Below are 13,404 nucleotides of genomic sequence, written 5' to 3' on the forward strand. Positions count from 1 at the left end.
CTGCCCCTGCTGAGCCCTGCCTGGAGCCCTCCTCCCCCAACCGCAAGCTTCAGGCGCCCCTCACAGGCCACCTGCTCTGAGAGGCCTCCACAGCCGTCTGGGTTCCCCTGTCATTCTCCTCCTCCGCGTCCTACTGCTTCCATTGAGTTATAGGCAGCGGCTGCCTCCCCTTCGGAGGAGTAACTTCCACGAGAGCAGAGACCTTGGCTCACAAGATACTGTTGAGTGGACGAATGAACGTCCACTAGGAAGCTGGTGCGCAGGTGTTTCCTGGTCTCGCTCTGAGGAGAGGGGACAGGGGACACGGGGTGGGGGGGGGTCTCTGAAGCCAGGGGAGACTGCCAGATGCTACCTGCAGTGGAGACTTAACAGCACCTGCTTTGGTGGGACCCTCACAGAAGTGGAGGACAGAACAGGGGCAGACAAGGGGGCTGAGCTGAGACCAGGTCCCCAGGGAGGCTTGGGGTCGAGCATATCCCATCTCCATGGCGGGGGTGGGGAGGGGCCAAAGCCCCTTCACACCCTGAACGCCCATGACCCTGGGGGCGGGGGGGTGGGCAGAGAAGGTGGCAGAGGGCTGGTCTGAGGGAGGGGTCCTGAGGATCTGTAGCATTTCAGGTTGCAAAGAGCTGAGTGACACAAGCTGCCCCTGGGTGCTAGAGGGTCCCCGGGCCATGAGGGCGGGTGGAAACCCACCTCCAGTCTCCTACTGGGAGTCACTGGGGAACGGGTCTGACTTAGGCAGTTTCGACTTCCTGGATCCGTTCAGAGGTGAGGCACCCACCAGTACTGGCTGGGGGTCGGCCGGTCGGGGACGGGGGAGTCTCTCAGGAGGAGGAAGAGAGGACAGGCCATTGGGAATGGCCTGACTGGTCTGGCCACCGGCCTGCTGTGACCCTAACGAAGATTAAGGGAAACAGGCTGGATCTGGGGCTGCGGGGAGGGACCTCACCGGACAGTGGGTTTCTGGCCAGCAGGGAGGCCATCACAGAGAGGAGAGCAGGGGCGGAGGGATGGCCTCCCTCCCAGGTCCCAAGGTCACGCCCAGAGATGGACCTCCAACCTTGGAGGGAGCGTGCAGGCTGTGACGGAGCCTCTTGCTTTGCACAGAACCAGGAATGAAGCCTTGGCTGACCCTGGGGTATCTGTCCTGACCCCCTAAAGCCAAATAAGAAGCTAATGTCAACAAAGCTCAGAAGCTGCTGGGGACCGGGTTTCCCACTGGGTCGGCACAAGCCCCGGGGCTGGAGGTTTCCCTGGAGAAAACCTCGGGGAACTGAGTCATTGCTGCCCAGGAAAAGCACATACGATGTCAAAGTGCCCCTGGGACAGAGGAAGTGACGTCTCTCTTCTATACTGTTGGGTTTACAGAGAACAATTCTGGGGGGTGACTCCCAGGGCTTTGTTTATCTGCCTCACTCAGTGCAGTAAAGTCTCCCAACTCCGGGCTGGGGGTGCAGGTGAGATTTCACGGAGGTCTTATCGTTCTGCGGATTCTGCAGATGGGAAGGGTTTTCAGGTGGTGATCTTTTTTTTAAGTTTATTTATCTTGAGAGAGACTGAGACAGCACAAGTGGGGGAGGAACAGAGAGACAGGGACAGAGAGAATCCCAAGCAGGCTCCCTGCTGTCAGCACAGAGCCCAACGCCAGGCTCGAACCCGGGAACCGTGCGATCATGACCTGAGCCGAAACCAAGAGTCGGCTACTTAAGCGACCAAGCCACCCAGGTGCCCCAGGTGCTGATTTTTTTTTTTTTTTTTTTTTAACTAAAAGTTGTTCAATTTTTGGAGAACCACAAAAGGTCTGAGTCCGAGATTCACGTGCAGAGCAGCATTTTCTGTGTTTGGTGTTTTCCTCTGCCGAACCGAATCAAACATTCACTTACTTAGCTTGAATCTTGTGTGGAAATTAATCAACTAGTAAACACTAGAAATTACAGGGGTCACGGACAGGCTTCTGGGGCCACTTGGTGCCTTTTACAGAAATAATTTCTGTAAACGAATCTAACTCTTCCTTTTTTAAATTTTTTTTTTTCAACGTTTATTTATTTTTGGGACAGAGAGAGACAGAGCATGAACGGGGGAGGGGCAGAGAGAGAGGGAGACACAGAATCGGAAACAGGCTCCAGGCTCCGAGCCATCAGCCCAGAGCCCGACGCGGGGCTCGAACTCACGGACCGCGAGATCGTGACCTGGCTGAAGTCGGACGCTCAACCGACTGCGCCACCCAGGCGCCCCCTAACTCTTCCTTTTAATACTAGTGGAGGGGCACCTGGGTGGCTCAGTCGGTTGGTTAAGCATCGGACTCTTGGTTTCGGCTCAGTTCATGATCTCCCAGGTTCACGGGATCGAGCCCCAACGTGGGCTCAGCACCAATGGTGTGGAGCCTGCTTGGGAGTCTCTGTCTCTGCCCGTCCGTTCACTTGCATGCGCTCTCTCTCTCTCTCTCTCTCTCTCTCAAAATAAATAAACGTTAAAAAAAAAAAAAAAATTAGGGCCACCTAGTGGCTCAGGGGGTTGAGCATCCAGCTTCGGCTCAGGTCATGATCTCACAGTTTGTGAGTTCGAGACCCGCATCAGGCTCGCTGCTGTCAGCCTGTCAGCACGGAGCCCACTTCTGATCCTCTGCTCACCTCTCTCTCTGCCCTTCCCCACTCACGCTCTCTCTCTCAAAATTTCTTTAAAAAAAAAAGAAACTTAATATTAGTGGAACTTTCCAGATTAATCCACGCCAATGCTACACATTAGCACAAATCCACATTGCGGGGCCCCAACTTGCAGACCCCTGGGCCTGCTAGGTGTTCCGTCCCAGCAAGGAGATATGGGGTTTCCCTTTCTTAGCTTGCTGCACACCTGACACAGGAAGAAGACTGGGGTGGTTTTCTGAGGTTGACCTTACGACAAAGTCTAGTACAGAGCGGCTGTCACTGTATTTTATGGTCCAGGCATTTTGTGACCTTGAGTCCTCCCCACAGCTGCTGAGGGGTTTGCTGAGCTGGGATTTCGTCTAAAGATTTAGTTTTCTTTTTGCCAAGACACTGACAATTTGCCATGAACTTGCAGCTTCCACACCCACTGTGGTCGGGCTTGAGGAACAGCCTTCTCGGTTTTGACTTTATAAATAGTAAAGAGGGGAAGCTGAATCAATATTTCATTTTTATGTGGCCCCTTCACTCAAACCGGCCAAATTGCCGACTGCATTCGCTGATGACTCGACAAAAAGGCTGATATAAATGTCCCCAGGTGACCCCTGGCACGATCGAGCAGTCTAGAAAGAGACCAAATTAGCAGGTCCCCTGTTCTGCCTTTATGCTGAGTAAGCAGCAGGCTTAAGTTGCATTTATTTATTTGTTTGTTTGTTTGTTTATAGTTATTTTAGAAAGAGAGCAGGAGAGGAGAAGAGAGAGAGAGAGAGCGAGAGAGAGAGAGAGAGAGAGAGAGAATCCCAAGCAGGCTCCACACTCAGCACAGAGCCCGATGCAGGGTTCAGTCCCACGACCCTGGAATCATGACCTGAGCCGAAATCAGGAGTCAGACGTTCAACCAGCTGAGCCACCCAAGTGCCGCAGGCTTATGTTGCTTCTAAACACATTTTGTCGGGGTGCCTGCGTGGCTCAGTCGGTTGGGCGACTGACTTCGGCTCGGGTCATGATCTCACGGTTCGTGGGTTCGAGCCCCGCCTCGGGCTCTGTGCTGACAGATCAGGGCCTGGAGCTTGCTTCCGATTCTGTGTTCCCCTCTCTCTGCCCCTCCCCTGCTTGTGTTCTCTCAAAATAAGTAAACCATTTAAAAACAATAACAACAAGACAAGCCCCCCCCCCCCCCTCCCGAGCTGCTGCCTGAGCTCAGCTCCCTGCCCCAAGTCAATCCCTGAGAGTGGACCACACTCTCCCCGCCTCCCTCCTGGACCGTCACCACCTCGGCAGCCCCTCCATTGCTGCTCCCAGCCCCCACCCAGGGCCCTCGGTCCTCTCTCGCCCTCCTCCTTCACATGCTCCTGGGCCAGAGACCCCACGCAGCCCTGAGGCCCGACAGCACCTCTCTCCCAGGGAGGGTGACTTCGGGGCTGGCCGCCCCCCTCGGCTGAAGTTTGAGGACGTGAAATCGGGCCTCTGTGCCTACTGGTTTCCTTTGTCCTCAATAAACATCAGGTTTTGTAATTAAAAAACAAAAACCCCCCAAAACCTTAGGGGCCCCGGCGGCTCAGTCGGTTGGGCATCTGACTCTTGATTTCCGTTCAGGTCACGATCTTGCGGGTCATGGGTTCTAGCCCTGCGTTGGGCTCTGCACTCTCAGATTCTCTCCCTCTCTCCTCTCTGACCCTCCTTCACTGTCTCTCTCTCTCTCTCTCCCTCTCTCTCTCTCTCTCTCAAAATAAATAAACTTAAAAAAAGCCGAATATTAAAAAAATAAAATAAAAAAAACAGATCAGTCGTCACATGAGACTGGTACTAAGAGGCCCCACAGAATCTTTTCCGGAATGACGGGAATGTTCTTTATCTTGATAGAGGCCATGTTTCAAGGTTGAGTACATTTGTCAAAACTCAGCCAATGCAGTTTACAGTTCTTAAGTTATGACTCCAAAAGTTTTATTTTAGTATTAGTTTTTATTTGAGAGAGAGAGAGAGAGAGAGAGTGGGAGAGGGGCAGAGATAGAAGGAGAGAGAGAATCTCCAGCAGGCTCCTTGCTCAGCACGGAGCCCCACGTGGCGCTGTATCCCACGACCCTGGGATCGTGACCTGAGCTGAAATCAAGAGTCGGAGGCTCAACTGTGCCACTCAGGTGCCCCCAAAAGGTTTATTTTTAAGTCTTTATTTTTCTTAATTTTTTTAATGTTTTATTTATTTTTGAGACAGAGAGAGACAGAGACAGAGTGCAAGCAGGGGAGGGGCAGAGAGAGAGCGAGACACAGAATCTGAAGCAGGCTCCAGGCTCTGAGCCGTCCGCACAGAGCCCAACGCGGGGCTCGAACCTACGAACCGCGAGATCGTGACCTGAGCCAAAGTCGGATGTTTAAACCGACTGAGCCACCCAGGCACCCCCACACTCCTTTTCTGTTTTATTTGTTTGAGTCATCCCTACACCCGCCAAGGGGCTCACACTCACGACCCCAAGATCAGGAGTCACGTGCTCCTCTGAGACAAGCACCCCCCCCTTTTTAAGTTTCTTTCTTGCTTTAAGTAATCTCTCCACCCAGTGGGGCTCGAATGGACCCTCCACACTCTCGTCCTCGGCCTGGCTGTTCCAGGCCACGTGTTTCCCCTGGCACAGCCCTCTCATTTTCCTGACGACCACACATTCCCCCTGGCTGGGGCTCAGCTCACACTGCGAGCTCCGCGGCCCACCCAGTGGAAACATCCTTTCTCCAGACACAGGCAGAGGTAGCAGCCTGGGAGGGCCGCTGCGGGTTTGGTCGTGACATTGAGAAACCGGAAGCAGCCTGGTGTCCGTCGTCAGGAGACTGATTAAACACGATCAGGTGCGCGAACTCCAGACCAAACTTCCCGACTTCCAGTCCTCCGTCCGCCGCTTCTACCGTAGCTTTGGACAAGCTGCTCCTCTCTGTGCCTCAGTTCCCTCAACTGTGTAACGGGGATAAGTGACGGTTTCTCCCATATCCCGCAGTGCCTACCTCGCGGCGCTGAACGCGACACAGGCGTGTGAAGTGCCCGCTACCTAGGGTCACTTGGGGCTTTTCAGAAATAAACAAGCAAATGCCATTTGCTGAATAACACGTCAGGAGGTTCATGTACGAGTGAAGGCCGGCACGTATTTATGAGTGTATTTAAGATGCAAACCAGGGGCGCCTGGGTGGCTCAGTCGGTTAAGCGTCCGACTTCAGCTCAGGTCACGATCTCAAGGTCCGGGAGTTCGAGCCCCGCGTCAGGCTCTGGGCTGATGGCCCAGAGCCTGGAGCCTGCTTCCGATTCTGTGTCTCCCTCTCTCTCTGCCCCTCCCCCATTCATAGTCTGTCTCTCTCTGTCTCAAAAATAAATAAACGTTAAAAAAAAAAAAATTAAAAAAAAAAAAAGATGCAAACCAGAGGGCAGAGCTGGCTTCAGGGGCATGAGACCCACGCGGCGACACAGCCCCCTCCCCCCACCCCGTGTTCACAAAGGCCCCACGTGCCACTTAATGCTCTGCCTACACCACCTTGAAAGTCTTAATATTTTTTTTTATTTTTTTTTTTAACGTTTATTCATTTTTGAGACAGAGAGAGACAGAGCATGAACGGGGGAGGGGCAGAGAGAGAGGGAGACACAGAATCGGAAACAGGCTCCAGGCTCTGAGCCATCAGCCCAGAGCCTGACGCGGGGCTCGAACTCATGGACTGCGAGATCGTGACCTGGCTGAAGTCGGACGCTTAACCGACTGCGCCACCCAGGCGCCCCTTAATATTTTTTTTTAAGTTTATTTACTTTGAGAGAGAGAGAGAGAGAGAGAGCGCAGGGGAGGCACCGGGAGAGAGGGAGACAGAGAGAATCCCAAGGAGGCTCTGTGCTGACTCGAGGCTCAACCCCACGAACCGCGAGATCGTGACCTGAGCCGAAATCGAGAGTCTGACACTTAACCGACCGAGCCACCCAGGCGCCGCCCCGATCCTTAATAATTTTTGAACCTGGGGCCCCGCATTTTCATCTTGCATCAGGCCCCCCCAATTATGCGGCCGGTCCTGACTGGTGGCAACACCTAACCCTGGGGAAGAATGAGAGCAGGAAGAGTCTCTCGTAACCTTCTGTACCATAGACATGTCTGCAAGCCCTCAAACGTGGGTAACTTATGTGTGTATATCCAGCGCGTGAGGGGAGATGTTTAGGGAGAATCCAGGCACCCAGTGGAGAGGGTGTGGGCTGGGAACGGGCAGAGCTGGGTGGATTTCTTGTTTCTAGCAAGTGAGTTACCTGTCCACTCACCTTGGGTAAATTAATTACTCTGCCAAGAGTCTCTCCTCCTGGAAAAACAAATAAGCAAACAAACTGGGAATTGTTTCCTACCTCCTAGAGCTGCCCGAATGGAACGAGTCCGCGGTGTGAAGGTGCTTGGTTGGGAACACGGGTAACAAACCGCTGCTTGTTACTGGGTGAGCATGACGGGGGACGGGCGGGGCAGAAATGCCCTGGAGGACCCACTAGTGACTAGAGACAAGAGGCTGGGGTCAGAAGTCTCGGCTGAAACATTCTGGGCGACAAAGTGGGAGAAACCAACTCCGATCAGCTTCAGCCGGCAGAGACCCTGGGCAGGGGGAGAGAGGTTCCAGCTTGGTTGTGCCAGGATGGGAAGCCCCCCCACCCCCACCCCTGCAGGACCTCGCGGCAACACTTGTCTCTGTACTTAGCGCCCAGCGGGGAGGCCTCCGGTTACCGCCTCTCTCCGCTGAGCCCAGACCCCTGTTGCTAGGGGACCGGTAACTGGGCTGGGTGCTCCTTGGGTGAGGGCAGGTGGGTGGGGGCAGCAGCCCAAGGCGGCAGCAAGAGGAGATGGAGGGGACAGGGCAGGTGCACACCCACTCGGACCAAAGACCAAAGTGGGGGGGGGGGGGAAGAGCTGCCACGCGGTTGGCTCTCACTTTAGCTGCATGACCACAAAACCTCGAGGGGCCTTCTGCGGCCCCGAAGTCCCACCCCTGGGGGGTCCTGGGGGGCCCCTGGGGGGACTTTCCACACCCTCACTTCCCGCCCCTATTCTCAACGTCTCCTCCCCTCTCCTCTGTCAGCCAACGAGCTCGCTTCCTACTTCACAGAACAAAAACCCACAAAACCCAGGAGAGAAGTCCACCCACTCGCGCGATGCAGCCACCAGCCTACGGACAGCTGCGCCTGCCCCTGCGCCCCCTGCCTGTCGCTGGACTGTCCAGATACCCGGGGCCCCGCCCCTCTGCGGGGCACGCGCTCCCTGCTGCTCCGCGACCCCATCCAGCGGTAGCGCCCCCTGCAGGCGCTGTTTTCTCTTCCCTCCCTTATTCCCACCAGGCTGCTCTTCTCCTACCGGAAAACACCTTTCTTCAGGGTGTATGGGGTTCGCTGAGCTACTCTTTCTGCTTTTTGGAGGGTTTGAATTTTTTTTTTTTTTAATATCCCGTTCAGGGGCCGCCCTCTCTGCCTGCTCCCCTTCTGTTCCTTGCCTTTGCCTCCTTTACAATTCAGTCCAAAGGGCACGAGTGGGGGAGCGGGGCGGTGGAGGGGGGAGAGGCAGTTGTCCTGGGTGGCCGGGTGGGGTGTCGGACCCACAGTCTGGTGAGGGGGGAGTCCACACGGGAGGGTGGCCTGGTGGGAGGTATCAGAGCCTGGGGGAGGAATGGGGGGGGGGGAATCCTTGCATGGGGTCATCGCCCAGAGAGTGAGGAAGGCAATGTGTGTGGTGAGGGCAGCAGCTGCGTGATGTGGGGGGCGGGGGGGTGCAGCCCAAGCAGGGTGAGGAGGGCACCCCCCTGCTTCGTTCTCCAGAGCACCAACTGCCACGGGAGGTATTACAGATGCGTTTGTTTGTTTCTTGTTTATTTCTGAATCTGCCCCGCCCCCACCTGAATGTCCCGCAGGCAGAGTCGTTGTCACCGCAGTATCCTCAGGGCACAGGACCGTGTCTGGTGACATTTGACAACGTGTGTTGAATGGATGAGTGAAACTTGGAGCCTCGTCCCTTGGTGGTGGCACAGACCGCGAGGCTTGGTGACACCTGCAAGGGGCAGCGGGGGAGAGGGGAGAAGTGAACCGTGAGGCGGGTTTCTGCTTTGGCCAGGGTGTCAAGAGGGACCGCTTTCACGGCGGCAGGAAGGAAGGGAAGGACCGGGCTAGGTTGGGCAGGAAATTGGGCCGGGGTCAGATTCCGTTGAGGGGACTGCCAGCGTCCAGGTGGAGATGCCACAGGGCTGCTGGGGAGGAGCTGGGGAGCTGGGAGGGAAGCGCTGGAGGGCTCCCCTCTCTGGGCACAGGAGCTGCTGGGAGGGTTAGAAGGTAGAGGCCGGGGCTGAGCGGCCCAGCACCGAGCTCAGCCAGAGAGCGGCTCTGGAACAAGCTGCCTCTTGCGTGAAGGAATTGAGAAGAAAGGAATAGGAAGTCTGGGGGAACGTACAATATATTCTCAGCAAAATGAGCTTCGCTGCTGCAATACGTGCCCCCAAATCACCAGCAGCCCAAGCACGGCAACCCCGGGGTGGAGGCGCACGTCCCCACCCCCGGAGGACCCTGGGCAAGGAGGAAAAGGAATTGCCTGCGCGCGGGCTCATCGGCGCCTTCGCCCAACGCGCCGCCGGGAGCGCGTGCGGGACGCCGCTGAGCGCCGATGGGACGGTGGTGGCGTTGACCTCCTGCCGCCACCAGGTGGCGCCCATGCCTTCCTGGAGCCCGAGCGGGAGGCCCCGAGCTGAGCGCCCCGCGGGAGGACTGGAGGGTGGCCCCGCTCCGGACCCACCTCTGCGTCTTTGTCGGGAGCAGCCTCGCGTCCCACCCTGCGCTCCTTTGGGGGTGGGGGTGGGGGTGGGGTACACCCAAAGCTGGCCTCCGGACCAGAGGGCACTGGCAGCCCGAGCCCCCAGCAGACTTAGCCTTCTATCCCTACTCAGCCACTTAATACTGCTTGAACGGAGGCATGTGGCTTCACGTCTGCCTCAGTTTCCTCGTCTGCAAATAGCAGCGTAATCCCCACCTCGCAGGGGTGTTGCAGAGATTAAATCACGTGGTGATGGTGATATACGTATATTGAGCTTTATTTTTTAAGTTTATTTATTTTGAGAGAGAGAGAGAGAGAGCATGGAGGGGCAGAGAGAGGGGGGGAGAGAGAATCCCAAGCAGGCTCTGCATTGTCAACACGGAACCGACGTGGGGTCAAATCCACCAACGGTGAGGTCATGACCTGGGTGAAACCAAGAGCCGGATGCTTAACGGACTGAACCCCCCAGGAGCCCTGTCTTGAGCTCTTACTAAGGGCCGGGCATTGTTCTAACCGCTTTACATAGAACACCTCACGTTATTTATTTAATTAATTTCTTAATTTATTTTAAGTGGGCTCCACACCCAATGTGGGGCTTGAGCTCACAGCCCTGAGGTCAAGAGTTGCAGGCTCCAGCCAGGTGCCCCCATAACACCTCATGTTAATAGTTCCCTTCGACGTGGAGCGGCTTGCGACCCGAGGCTGGGTCTCCTCTGCAAAGGGAAGGAGGCATCCCGCTGGCCCCGGGGTGCTGCTCGGTACTGGGGGGGGGGGACTGCCATCCAAAGAGGGCAGAAAGGGGCGGGCACGCCTTTGAGGCTAGAGGCCGGAGGGCCTCTCTCGTTTGCAGTCTGCAACCCAGCAGCCCGGCCTATGGGGAGCGGAGGCAGCGGCGGAGGGGGGGGGGTGCTGAGCCCACCCACGGCCCAGAGAGCAGCAGAGGGACCGGTGACGCAGACGGTACCTCCGGGCCTGTCCATACCTGGCTTCTGCTGTGGTCTGGCAGCCCCCAGAGGCTTCTGGGAAAGGGACCCCTGTCGTGACGGGTGAGTGAAGGCCACAGCACGACATTGTGGTTTCGACCTCAGAGAAGGGGGGTGGGGGGCCGCGGTGCCTTCTGTACGGGTGGCCAGGTTCCGTGGGCCTGGGGGGACTCCATCTGCGACTCTGTGGGATGACGGAGACCTGGACGTCGTGTCCCGGGGCCGGGAGAGCTGGGGTCCAAGTGAGGGCTCCGGTGGAGGGGGGCCTTCGGGGCGTTGTCTCCCCGCTCCTTGACCTCACCCCTGCCTGGGTACCTCTTCTCCTTGCTCTCATTCTGACGATGCCTGTCAGGTGTGAAGCTAGAGGACTGGGGCTACCCCGAGTCCCCGGCTTGAAAGGGAAAGAGGGTTCTGGACTCATCTGGAGTTCTGAGTCCTTTGGGCTGTCAGCCGGCTGAACCCCCTCCCTGGTACCACCACCCCCGTCTCTAACAAAGGAACCAGGGCACTTGGACCTTCCGCTCACACATTGCAGGAAACAGGCTCTCAAGGGATGAGCCATCGGTCGGCAGCCTTTTCTTACCCCCCGTTCCGATGTGCTCAGACCAAGGAGCCAGAAACAGTGCTCCCCCTCCGCCCTCCCCCCGCCCCCCTGTCCGCTCACAGGCCCAGAACAAAAACACACCACAAATAGAAATCAAAGTCTGAGAAAGAATCAAGGAGCCATGACCCGGCCATGGGAAAGGCTGTGTGGCCTTGGCCGAGTCGCTTAACTTCGCTGAGTCTGTTGGCCCGTCTGTAAACGGGGGTGGTGGGCGTCCTAACCTTGAGGAGCCGCTGTGAACAGGTGAGAGGAGATGTCAAGTGCAGGACACAGAGGTAGCGTTTGCTCTACAAGACACAGCCCCTAAAAATACAGCGGAAGGGTCTTTCCTGGACTCTCCCACCAGCACCCCCACCGCACGCCCCCACAGCCCGGGCTGGGGCTGCCCCCTCGCCACTTTCCTGTAAGGCTGCGGGTGGAAGGGCGGCCAACGCCCGGGGAGCGTTTCTGCAGCCTTGCTCTCAGGCTCCACTTCCTGTTTTTCTCCCCAACGAATTTTGCACCATTGCCCTTTCATCAGCGCACGCTGGGGGGTGGAGAGGTGAAGGTGAAGGTGAAGGCCGAGGCCGCCGGGGGAAGGAACTCTGGGGGGGCGGAGGATCCCAGGGGTGGGGGCCTCAGGAAGCTGGGGAGAGCAGTGTATTCCACACATTGTGCCATCCAGCTGCCAGGCTCTGGGCTCTGTGGTCTCCAGCTCGGAGCACAGGCAGCAGCGGAGGTTGGGAGGCTGGTGGGGGAAGCCGGGGTGGGGGGGGGGGCGTGGGGGGGGCGCGGCTGCCAGATGGGAGGAGCAGAGGCCCCCTCCTTCCCGTCCTCATTCTGGAAGCCGTGGTTTTTCCTAGACGTGGGAGCAGAACCTACGGATGGACCGATCCAGGCTGAATCCCCATGTCTGGTGACATGAGGGGTGGAGGGGCCGCTCTGGAAGGTGAGTCTGGACTCCCTGAGGCTGTCAAGCCTCTGAGCATCTGGCTCCCAGTCCCTGGGTGTTGGGCGCCTGCTGGAAGGAAAGGAAGGAGCTGTTCCCACGCTGGCAGGACCAGGACCTTTGTCCCTCCTCTCCCTTGGCTGCAGACCCCTGACCCTTCTGCTGGGCAAAGCCTGTCCAGCCATGACTGGGTCATTCATTCATTCATCCCACATTTTTACAGACTCGTAACACTCTGGGTGCTGACAACGAGCTCACGCCGGGATGCCAGCCCGATCCACGCGGAGGCCCCGCTCTGAGGAGCAGCCAGCACCCTGGCAGTCGGAACTGAGCAGACCGAGTGCTACAGTGGGGGATGCTGCAGCCTGGAACAAAGACCCTTCTAGATAGGGGCCAAGTGGGCGATATCTGTGCCAACCGGCCAGGCAAGGAAAGAGGCGGAGAGGGCAAGAGGAACAGTTGGGAAGGGCAGTCCAGGCAAAGGGAACAGCATGAGCAAAGGCCCAGAGTCAGGGAGCTTGGGGTGGTCCGGAGCCACAAGTCGCAGCATGAAGGGCGGGGGGAGGTGGTGGGAGATAACCCCAGGGGGCTAGTCCAGTTGGCTCTCTTGATTATTAGATGTCTTAAGTTTGTTCTCCAGCCGCAGCTGAGCCCATGCCCCAGGGTAGGTCGCTGTCCCAGCAAATGAGTGACCCCAAGAATCAGAAACCAGTCGCTGACCGCTCAAGCAGGAAAGGAGACTTTATAGCAAAGGCACAGGATGTTCTCATGGAGCCCGGACACGCAGCCCGGTTTGGAGCACGGGAACTCAGAGCTCTTGGATTCTTTCTCAGCACCGCTTGCTTGCCTGTCCCATTTGCCCACCTGCGTCACACCTGCCACGCTGATGTGGCCTGGATCCCTTCTCCCAGAGAGAACTATGTCCGGGTCCCAAACCCCGGGAAGCAGGAATCGGTTATGGCCAGTGGTCAAGTTTATATGCTACATTTCTGTCATGACAAAGCGAGGAAGGGCTACGAGAAGAGGGGGCCAGATGGACAGCCAAGAGCATCCACTCTCCATCACACACACACACACACACACACACACACACACACGCTTCATTCCTTCGGCTTTCCCCAGATATCTCCATTCTGATTACTCTTGCTTAATCGTTATGCCACAAAGTCCACCGCAAATATCTCGTCCCCCTGCCAAATGGGAGGCGATCCAAGTCAGGTCCAACTGTTGCGTCCAGGGCTCCATTCTCAGAGCTGGCATCTTCAGCTGACGCCTGGTCCTGTCTATTTCTACGGAGTCTCATCTAAGGTGGCTCCTTGGATCTGTCTCAATCTATAGGCTAAGTGATCAGTTTGACCTCTCCTTCCGTGCTTGATCTCTAGAGCAGAAAAGGAAGGAAGATACAGAGAACACAGCCTGGTCTTCTAGCCAGGAGGAGTTAAATTAAACCTCAGGAACCAGA

General features: G+C 56.9%; 2 long non-coding RNA genes across 3 annotated transcripts; one reads left to right on the plus strand and one right to left on the minus strand.

Annotated features, from left to right (window-relative positions):
• Positions 1–8,344: 8,344 nt before the first annotated feature.
• Positions 8,345–12,206, minus strand: LOC123597166. 2 transcript variants are annotated; one of them, XR_006712007.1, is made up of 4 exons: positions 11,876–12,206; positions 11,236–11,540; positions 10,410–10,594; positions 8,345–8,674 (listed from the first exon to the last, which is right to left on the minus strand). It is a non-coding gene; the product is annotated as an uncharacterized LOC123597166 (long non-coding RNA). The 2 variants fall into 2 exon arrangements; XR_006712008.1 differs by lacking the exon at positions 8,345–8,674 and adding an exon at positions 9,798–9,850.
• On the plus strand, positions 11,547–13,404 carry LOC123597169. Its single transcript, XR_006712010.1, has 2 exons — positions 11,547–11,942; positions 12,166–13,404. It is a non-coding gene; the product is annotated as an uncharacterized LOC123597169 (long non-coding RNA).

The sequence above is a fragment of the Leopardus geoffroyi genome, chromosome C1 (assembly GCF_018350155.1).
Source record: "Leopardus geoffroyi isolate Oge1 chromosome C1, O.geoffroyi_Oge1_pat1.0, whole genome shotgun sequence".
NCBI lineage: Eukaryota > Metazoa > Chordata > Mammalia > Carnivora > Felidae > Leopardus > Leopardus geoffroyi.